Source organism: Pteropus alecto, unplaced genomic scaffold (assembly GCF_000325575.1).
Source record: "Pteropus alecto unplaced genomic scaffold, ASM32557v1 scaffold159, whole genome shotgun sequence".
Lineage (NCBI taxonomy): Eukaryota > Metazoa > Chordata > Mammalia > Chiroptera > Pteropodidae > Pteropus > Pteropus alecto.
In genome coordinates, this window is record NW_006443122.1 from 1,146,782 (window position 1) to 1,157,955 (window position 11,174).

Genomic DNA, 11,174 nt, shown 5'->3' on the forward strand with positions numbered 1-11,174 from the left:
TACGAAGGAGGGGAGAGGGAACAGAGGTATACTGGAGCAAAGTTTTTATATAACATTGAAAGGTAGAATTAATCCAAAGTAGATTATATCAAGTTAAGGTGTTAACTGTTATTCCCAGGGCAGTCACTAAGAACTTAACTCAAAAATATATATAGTTAATAAGGAAATTAAAAGTTTATAGTAGAAAATATCTACTTAACACACAAAAAAGAGGAATTAAAGAACAAAGGAATAGAAAAGACGTAAGACATACACAAGGCAAATATCAATCCTTCATAAATTCTTCCAAAAAATAGAGGAAAAAACACTTCCCAATTCTATACAGCCATTATTACCCTAATACCTAAACCAGACAAAGTCATCACAAGAATAAATACAGACCAATACCCCTTATGAATATAGATGTAAAAATCCTCAACAAAATACTAGCAAATCAAGTCCAGCAACATATAAGAAGTATTATATAACATGATTAATTAGGATTTATCTCAGGAATGCGACGTTATCACCTGAAAATTAATCAATGTAATATACCACATTAATAGAATAAAGCATAAACTCCACATGATCATCTCAATAGATGCAGAAAAAGCATTTGACAAAATTCAACATCCATTCATGGCAAAACACTCAGAGAACTAGGAGTAGAAGGAAACTTCCTCAACTTGATAAAACGTATCTATGTAGAACCCGCAGCTAACATTACACTTAATGAAAAAAGACTCAATAATTTCCCCCTAAGATCAGGAACAAGACAAGGATGTCTGTTGTTATTACTTCCAGTCAGGATTGTACTGGAAGGTCTAGCCAGGGCAATTAGTCAAAGGAAAAAAAAAAAAGCATCCAGATTGGAAAGGAAAAGTAAAACGATCTCTATATACAGATGATATGATCTAGTATACAGAAAATCCTAAAGAATCCACTAAAAAGCTATTTGAATTAATAAACAAGTTCGATAATGTGGAAGGATAGGAGATCAATACACAAAAATCAATTGTACTTTTACACATTAAAAATGAACAATCAGCAAGAGAAGTTAAGAAAAATAATCACATTTATAATAGCAGCAAAAAGAATAAAATACCTAGGAATAAATTTAACAAAAGAAGTGCAAGACTTGTACACTGAAAACTACAAAACACTTATGAAAGAAATTAAAGATGATCTAAATGGAAAGACTTGTCATGTTCATGGATAGGAAGACTTAATATTGTTAAATGGCAATAATTCCCAAATTGATATATAGATTCAACACAATCCCTATAAAAATTCCAGCTGATATTCTGGATCAGCAGAAACTGACAAGCTGATCCTAAAATTCATATGGAAATGCAAAGGACTCAGAAAAGCCAAAACAATCTTGGAAAAGAATAAAGAAGACACCCATTTCTTGATTTCTAAAGTTATTACACAGCTACAATAATCAAGACAGTGTAGTATGGCATATTGACAGACAAATAAATCAATGAAATAGAATTAAGAGTGTAGAACTTAACCTTTACATTTATGAATTACGATCAATTGATTTTTTACAAGGTTGCCAAGACAATTCAATAGGGGAAAGAATACTCTCTTTAAGAAAAGGTGCTAGGACAACTAGATACTCACATGCAGAAGAATGAAATTTGGACCCCCCTACCTCATGCCACATACAAAAATTAATTGAAAATGGATAATCAGCCTAAATGTAAGAACTAAAACCATACAATTCCTGGAAGAAAACATAGGAATAAAGTTTTGTGACCTTGGGTTACATAATGGTTTCTTGGATATGACATGAAAAACTCAAGTAACAGAAGAAAAAATTGATAAATTTGACATCATCAAATTTAAAAACTTTTGTGAATCAAAGACCACCACCAAAAAAGTGAAAAGACAACCCACGGAATAGGAGAAAAGATTTGTAAATTATATATCTGATTAGAGACTTGTATCCAAAATATATAAAGAATGAATAATTTCAATAAGAGAATGAATAATTTTATTTTAAAAGGGCTAAGGATTTGAATAGACATTTCTCCATGAAAAGATGTTCAACATCATTAGTTATTAGAGAAATGCGAATAAAAACTACAATGAGATACCACTTTATACTCAATAGGATAGCTATAATCAAAAAGACAAACAGCAAAAAGTGTTGGTGAAGGTATGAAGGAACTGGAACCCTCATACATTGCTGATGGGAAATGTAAAATGGTGAGGCCACTTTTGCAAATAGTTTGGTAGTTCCTCAAAAAGTTAAACATAGAGTCACCATATGACCAAGCAATCTCACTCCTAGGTATCTACCTAGGAGAAAAGAAAACATATATACATCCACACAAAAACTTGTACACAAATGTTCAGAGCAACATTATTTATATAGTTAAACATGAAAAGAACTGAAATGTCCATCAGCCGACAAATGGATAAATAAAATGTGGTATACACATACAACAGATTATCTGGCAATAAAAGGGAGTGCTACATGCAACAACATGGATGAACCTCAACATTATGCTAAGTGAAAAAAGCTACTCGTAGAGACCAACATGTTGTATGATCCCAATTACCTGAATTGTCTAGGCTAGACAAATCAGTAGAGATAGAAAGCAGATTAGTGGTTGCCTAGGACTTGGGGGAGGGGAGTTATGGGGAGTAACTGCTAATGAGTATGAGGCTTCTTTTGGGTGGGATACAAATGTTCTAAAATTGATTGTGGTAATGGTTGCACAATTCTGTTAAGATACCAAAAACCCTTTAAAGGATGAATTTTATGGTATGTGAAATATATCTCAATAAAGGTGCAACAAAAGATTTAACCAGGGCCCGGGGTTTACCTGGTAAGTGTGCTGAAGTGACAGAGGCCAAGGCAAGTGAGGATGTATGCAAGGGAAGGACTATAGTGATGGACCACGGAATCTAAGCTGATTAAAGGAAGGACACGGGAACATGGAGTAAGTAAAGAGTAGTGAAAAATGCTGAAGGTTTGCTGGAGTTGGGGAGCTAGAGGGAAAGAAAGATTAGAGGTACTGGATGGATAGCAGGACGCCTGAAACTGAGATCATGGAGGCAATGATATTACAGGTACTGATAAGAAGGGTACCACTATCAGAGTAGGTGGCTGAGGTGGGTTTGAAAGGTATTGTAGGAGAGCAGATCACAGAAATGAGAGACAAGAACACCGCAAGGGTCATCTATGAGGGTATTAAAATCACTAAGAAGTAGGACTGGGGCAGTGTTATAGAGAGTGACTAGTAGCTAAATTCTTCTAGGAATGAGGTGTGACAGGGGCAGGTATGTGTGTATGTTTGTACCTGACTCTAACACGGATGGGTGGGTGATAGTATAGTTTGATGATCTGAGATTTAAAACAAGATGTTTGATATTTACATAATCTTAAAGAATCACTCCACAAATTACTAATTGATTATAAAGGAAAAAAGAGTAACTGTAGTGGAGAAACCTGGTAGACACCACCTTAAACAAATAGTCAGTGAATAAAACCAGTACTGGGACAAAATGACATTACGAGCCTCCTGATACAAAGCACTGAAGATATGTCTCTTCTGTGGTATTCCTGCCCCAATTCCATAACTTTACTATAATCACAAGAAACATCAGACAAACTCACATTCTATAAAATAACGGCCTGGGGCTCTTCAAAAGTATCAAAGCCATGAAAGACAAAAAAAACTTTATTCCTATGTTTTCTTCCAGGAACTGTCCCAGATTGAAAGAGCCTAAGGAGACATGGCAACCAAATGCAATGTGGGATCCTGAAGTCAATCCTAGAAGAGAAACATATTAGTGAAAAAACTGATGAAATCTGAATAAGTTCTGTATTTTTGTTAATAGTACTGTGCCTATGTTAATTTCCTAATTTTGATAACTGCACCATAGTTGTATAATTTCTTAACATTTGGGGAATCTGAGTGAATTATATATGGGAATTCTTTGTACTATTTTTACAATTTTTTAAAATAAAATTATTTTAAAATAAAAATAATTCTAATAAAGGTTGTTTAGGGAGGGAGAGAAGACGTCTGGGAAGGGCAATTAGAGTGAGGACAACTACCCTCATCTCCTGGCCTCCTGGTAAGAGGGGTATGATGGGGCTGCTGGGGGAGCAGAATGCTCAGAGGAAAGCAAGGTTTCTATTCAAGCAGTGGTTCTCAATAGCAGGTTGGACAGACAAGAGGTGCCTGGGGGCATTTTTGATTGTTACAATAATTGGAGCTCACTGGTGACATTTAGAGAGCATGGACCAGGGATGTTTAGCTGCACAAGACAGCTCCACGCAGCAAGACAGCACCACACATCTGATAGAATTTTAGAATGTCCCACCAGACAATCATGTAGGTGAAAAATCTGTTCATTCATTCATTCATTCATTCAACAAACATTTACTGAGCCTACAATGTGGCAAGCACTGTTTTAGGTAATAGAGATGCATCAGAGCACAAAAAAGACGAAAACAACTACCCTTCTAGAGCTTACAATCGAGTGGAAGAGTCAGACAACAAACATAATAAAGATGTGAATTACATATTATGTGAGAGTGATAAGCACTATGGAAAAAAAAGAGCAGGGTATATGCTGGGGAGAGCTGCAATTTTAAACAGGACGGTCTGTCTAGGTAGGCCTCATTGAGAAAGTGACATCTGAGTACAGCCCTGAAGGAAGTAAAGGCATGAGCCTTGTGGGAGAAAAGCATTCCAGGTACAGGGGATGGCCCAGTACAAACCCCTGAGGTAGAAGGGTGCCTAGTATATTAAAGTAGCATAAAGGAGGCCAGGATGGGTGACATAGAAGCAGCAAGTGGGAGAGTGGTAGGAGATAAGGTGAGAGAGGTTATGGGGGCCAGAACATAGATTTTAATAAACAGTGATTTTTCTAAAAATTCAATAACTACATAACTTCAGGAAGACTGCACTTTGTTTTGTTTAGAACTTTATGAAGAATTGTTCATTTTCTAAGAAAACTGCATCACCTTACCCGTGGTTTCTGGGTCACCAATCAACACATGTGTAGCTGTCATAGTCTCAGGTTCGAGTATCAGACCATTTCATTATGTCTTCTAGTGGAATTATATCCCAGCCTTTACATATTAAAATGCATATTGTTTTATTATAAATTACTCTTCCTTTATCTGTCCCTTATATTACAATTAGGACATTGTATTGGTTTGGGGGGAATTATGTGTGTAGAGAGATTCTATTATCTATGCACTTCATTTCAGAATAGTGAAAGGGGCGTTTCAAAATATACATTAGAAAGATGGAGCATTGGGTCCAATAGGTATGAGAACCATTAAGGCATGGCAAGAAAACAAAGAGACTATTCAGAAGCCAGGGTGAGAATGGAGGGGACTGAAGGTGAGTTCCAGAAGGCCTGGTCAAAGGATTTCAGAAGGGCTGTATGGGGATGTAACTTGGAGACCCTCGGTCTTCATGTGGTGACTAACATGGTATAATATAAAGGGCCTGATCCACTTTTTCATCTAAGTTGCTCTCCACCCTGGGGATCTTTAAAAGTTTAACACAGTAGGCTGGGGAATAAAGAGGGTTCTTTCCTCAGTAAGGCCAGAAGCAGCCCAAGTCCAGGCTCCATTTTTTACCCACAGAAAGTTCAGAGCCCAAGGCTAAGCTCATAGGTGCTCTCAGGCCAAGCATTGCTATAAACAATACATCTCTCACCTATTTAGGGATGGGAAAGAGACATGTAGAAAGAGGTAAAACAGTAACAGAGAAAGAAGCATTCGGAAAGTAGAACCAATGGGGGAAGGTCAGAGACAGACAGGAGAAAACAAAGACAAAGACCGAGAGAGAGATAATATTCTTTTCAATCACGACTGTCATTTATTTGATACTTTCTAGGGGCCAAGCGCTGGGCAAAACGATGCATATGTATTGTCTCAGGTGGAGACCCCATTTGACAGATCAGGAAACAGGCTGAGATGGGTGAAGTAGATGACTCAAGGTCTCACGGCTAGTTTTAACTGGTAGGATCAGGATTCAGCCTTCTGGGTCTGTGTTGTCTAGTATATATGTCTCAGGGAGTGAAACAGAAAGAGGCAGACAGAAAGATGGAGATAGGGAGACGGAAAGGCGGGGCAGAGAGAGATGAAGACTTACAGACGTGCACGCAGACGATCACGTGAGCTGGAGACCTGCACGGAAACGTTTTCCAAAAGACTAAGGGGAAGGGGGTGGCGCGGAGGGCGGGAATGGGAGGTAGTCTTCGCAGGGTACTCACCTGGTCGCAGCGTGGGGCTGCAGGGGCACTCGCTCTCCCTCTGCTACCCGCAAGATCCTCTGCAACCCGCTGACCTACGGTTGAGAGGCTGCCCAGTTAAGAGCTCGCTCAGACCCCACCCCTCACGCGCTCCTGCCCGGCCTCTTTCCCCTGCGCCCCCCGACCCTGGTCTCTACAGCGTCTCACCGGACACCTCCCGCCATTCACGCCGCACGCAAGCAGATTGCAGGGGATGTCAGCTGGATCTCACGAATACCCTGGACGCGTCCCTCCCGCCCGCTGGAGTGCGAGTTGGGTCGCAAGCTCCATCGCCACGTAAGGCTCCCGGGCTCCCATTGGAGGAGTGCCCTCCTGCCTTCCCTGGGATTGGCTGGAGATAGAAAGGTCTTATTTTAAGCCCCTAGGCCTGAATCCAGGCGGAAGAAAACTCCGCCCCTTCAGGGGCCTTTGATTGGCTGACGAGCCAAGCCCACCCTTTAATAGGATTGGCCAAGAGAGGTGGGGTCGTCACTCCCTATGCCAGTTTATTCCATAGGGTTTAGAGAGGTTAGCTGGGAATACGCAGGCGCGAATCCCAAAGTGGGGCTTGGCGGAAATTAGTGAACGATGAAAGATCCCGGCTTCTTGATGTCATACTCTCCGTATGCTACATTGTGTAAGCCACCGCCCCGCTAAGAGACACGACTCTGCCCCCAATTTCCCATAGCTCTACCCTCCTTGCAGGGATTTCTGAGCCAGGTTTATTTCGCTCAAACTGAGTGTAGTTCCTAATTTCATCCATGGAGGACGAGGGGGACCAGGCCAGTCACCCAACAGCACCTGCTACTTATTGACTAAGACATTGGTCAAGTGATAACCTCACTAGGGGCCTCAGTTTAACTATCTGTGAAATGGGAAGACAATTTTAAAATCTTGCCTGACACTATCGTTATGACGATTAAATGAGAGAACGTAAATTAATTGCCTGGAATATTAATAGTTAAGGTCTCCCATCTCAATTCTTGCCTTTCTCATTTTTCAGACTGAGGAAACTATGGCCCAGAGAGGCAAACTGATTGGCTTGAGGTTACACAGCAATAAGACCCAGAATAAAACCCAGGCTTCTGTCTTCAGAACAAAAGTTGTTTAAGAAGGAAGGAGAGAAAGCAAGGACCTTCCTATTACCAGGGGTTCTTAATTTGGGAATAGGATTTAGAGGGGTCCATGAGTTTGCATGGGAAAAATAATTATATCTTTTTTTCACTCTCCACCAGTTGAAATTAAGCATTTTTTTTTTTTCAGTAAAGAAAGTAAGTAACCATAGTATTAGTAGTACCTGGGACACTGCCACCAACAGAAATCACAGAGATTTTCATATCACATTAAAGATGTTGCAGATCTTTTGAAATATCATGTAATCCCATCTCTTTTAAAATCATGATAGTCATTAGACCCTCCACTGGATCTTATGATTTAATGAATTAATGAGGAGCACATATATTACTATAGCACATACTTGCTTTTTTCATATTTTAATAATTATATTTCAATATAATTAGTTAATTTTGTAACCAATGATATTTTATTTTATGTATTTAAAAGATATTGTTTTCTGAGAAAAGGCCTATTAGCTTCACCATATCACTAAAAAGGTCTGTGTCATAAAAAGTGTTAAGAACACTTGTCTTAAACTCTGGGTTCCAGGAGGACAAAAGACTTGACCCGTCATGTTTCTTTGTTGTATCTCTATCATCCAGTGTAATATCAATCATACAGTAGGTGTTCAACAAGTTTACTGAATGAGTGATAGGATTCCTCCCTAACTTATCCTCTGCACCCCCCAACTGAGGGAGCTAGTGCTAGCTTTTTTGGTGACCTAAGAAGGAGGGATATTCTTAAATCTAGTTTTGTCCCTGCCAATCTTCTTTGGGTCATAGAAGTGGGTGGCATTTTAAAGGTCTGGCTCCAGGAGATTCTGGGAACCTCATCCCCAGGATCAAGGCCCTCTGCTGCAAAGGAGTGGGGTGAGCTGTGAAGGACACAAAGACAATTAGCTTCAGCATGGGAACAGGCCCTGGTCCACATCGGGTCCATGACTCCTCCTCCTCCTCCTCCTCCTCCTGGTCCTCTTCCTGGTTTCTGTTTAGGGTCCCTGCAAATGGGGCCGTCTTCTCTGGTCTTCAGCAAAGACTATATTTTGGAGTTGGATGTGACTTTAAAGACCTAGAACAGCCCATTCCTTTGGGAGGCCCAGACTGGGCAGGACCATACACTGAGGATTGAGGGCACAGGGAACAAGATATCACTCTAGGCAAAGAACATTCTCTCCTCCCATGCCTTAGCCGAGGACATGAGCACCTTGGATAACTATATTAGAATCCTATACTTGGCTTCTAACAGTGTCCCTGAAGCCAGAGGACCTCTTTGACAGGGTGGGTGAAGAGGAGCCTCAAGTGCCAGGATGAGGGACTGGGGATTTGATTAGGGAGACAGAAAGGAATCAGGGAAGAGCATGATGAAGGCCAGGCTTCTGAGGTACACTTCGAGGCTGGACTCCATCTTGGGATCTTAGGCAGGTTGCTTTTCCAGGGCTGATCTTCCAACACAATTAGCCGCCATTTGCAGATGGGAAAACTGAGGCCCTCTAGAGAAGGCAAGGGAGTCATGTTGCAAGGAAGAGCAGATTGAGACAAGGGTACCCAGGCCATCTGTTTCTCAGACTGGCTGGGATCCTCTTGCCAGGCTGACCTCTTTCTGGCCCACTCTCAGCCCTTTACCCCTGCTGCTTTCTACTCCCCTCTACTTCATCACCTGCTCACTGGGACTGGCTCCAGATACTGCACGTAGTTGTCTCTTCCTTCTGCACAAGATGCCTTGACTCAGGATCCTGCACTTTCATCTTTGGCCCTGAGGGAGGATGTTCCTATTCTGGGCCAGTCTCCTCTACCCACTTCTGACAGTATAGTCCCAGGTCAGAAACAGAGGCATCCAAGCCTCCACGCTCTCCCCAAAACATTTATGAGAATCATGGAGTATGTCTAAGATCTAGTATTCCAATCATTTCACAGAAGAGTCCCAGAGAGGGAAGGGTCCTTGCCAAAGGTTCCACAGCAACCTGGCAGCCATCCCTGACTTATCTCAATCCTTTTCCCCATATCTAAAGCCTGTCAATTCCAGCATCTTAAAAGTTCTCATAGAATAGACACATTTCTAGTGTGGGAGAATTCTCATTAATTTATGCAGATATTTTGCCCTTAAGGAGATGGAGCGTAACTCTCCACTCCCTAAGCATGGGCTACTCCTTCCAAAGAGTATACTATGGAGGGGAGGGGTGAGTAATTTTACAGTGGAGAAACCTGACATACACTACCTCAGACAGGAGATCAAGGTTAACATATTGATAGTATATCCCCTTGATATAATGTGATGAGAATGGCACTTTATTTCGGTGGTCTTCCTTCCTCAAACCCATAACCCCAGTCTAATCATGAGAAAAACATCAGACAAATCCCAATTTGACAGGGTGCTACAAAATATCTGACCATTACTCCTCAAATGTTGATGACTCCATGTCATCAAAAACAAGGAAAGTTTGAGAAACTGTCACAGCCAAGAGGAGCCTATGGAGACGTGATGACTAAATGTAATGGGGTATCCTGGAAAAGGGCATTAGGTAAAAACTAAGATAATATGAATAAAGTATGGACTTTAGTTCACAATAACGTATTAATTGTGACAGGTGTACCATACCAATGAAAGATGCTAACACCAGGGGAAACTGGCTGTAGGGTATATGGGAACTCTCTGTATTATCTTCGCAATAATTCTGTAAGTCTAAAACTTCTTTAAAAAATTTATTATAAAGAAACCTCCTATATCCATCCCCATCACGCCACTCTGAGTTATAGCTTTCCTCGCCGCTTTCTCAGTGCTCTCCCTCCCTCCAATCCATTCTCCTGGCAGCCAGCAGAGGGCATTCTCTAAAACGCAGATCTGCATACTTACAGCAAAATAAGGGCGTTGGATGGAAACCTCGAGAGGTACATTGCAGACGACCGACCCGGATGGCTACATAAGTTGTCATTATGATCCAGAAAGAATCTGGGAGGTATTTCTGGTGTCCATTGATTATAAAGTTACTGTATCCAAAATTTAAAACAACTCAGCCTTTCCAAGGTCTCCTAGATAAAACCTATTTTCAGACTCCCAACTCCTGACCTCTCCCATCTTACAGCTACATAGTAATTTCCCTTTTCCTTTTCCTTTTCCTTATCTCTGTGCAAACTCCTCCGCCTGAGCCATCCTTTCTTGCCTTTTCTCCCAAGCCCAGCTCCAGGGACCCTGCGCCCCCTCCCTAAGATGAGAGAGCTCTCCAAACCGATATCGTTTATTTTTTTCCTACTACATGTGAATGAAAAAAATGGATCCCTCTGGCTTCCCCCACACCCAGCTCACACTGGGCCCAAAAAAAGGTTTGCTGCACGATGAATAAAAAGATGAATCACAATAAATGAATGTCCTAGGGCGCTTCTCTGCGCTTGCCCGAGCGCAAGAAGGGGAGGGGTTGGAAGCTGTTTGCTACCTGGCAGAGTCTACTGCAGCCGCCGGGAGAGGGAGGGGCTTTCAGCCTCGCCCTGCCATTGGCCAGGATGGTCCGCATTGGCCTGACGCCACACCTCTGCGGCCCAGCCCCAGCCAGCCAACCCCAACTCCCCACAGCTAGCATTTTGCAGGCCAGTGCGTAGACAAGGCGGCTACCTGCGGATCTGCAGCAAGGAACACTGGCTGCTGGGGACGGCACACCGGGCGAACAAAAGACTCGAAGCAGCACTTTGAATTTGCTCAGAATTTTATTAGGATTACCAGGGTTCACAGGGAACGAGGCGGGGGCTTCTGGGGGAGGGGGACAGTAATACCGCAATGGCGAAGCGGCCTTGCATAGACACCGAGGCGGGCGA

General features: G+C 41.8%; 1 long non-coding RNA gene across 1 annotated transcript; it reads right to left on the bottom strand.

The window, feature by feature from the left end:
- Nucleotides 1-2,387: 2,387 nt before the first annotated feature.
- Nucleotides 2,388-6,611, bottom strand: LOC107196470. Its single transcript, XR_001517872.2, has 3 exons — nucleotides 6,424-6,611; nucleotides 6,238-6,311; nucleotides 2,388-3,770 (listed from the first exon to the last, which is right to left on the bottom strand). It is a non-coding gene; the product is annotated as an uncharacterized LOC107196470 (long non-coding RNA).
- Between the last annotated feature and the right edge of the window lie 4,563 nt (nucleotides 6,612-11,174).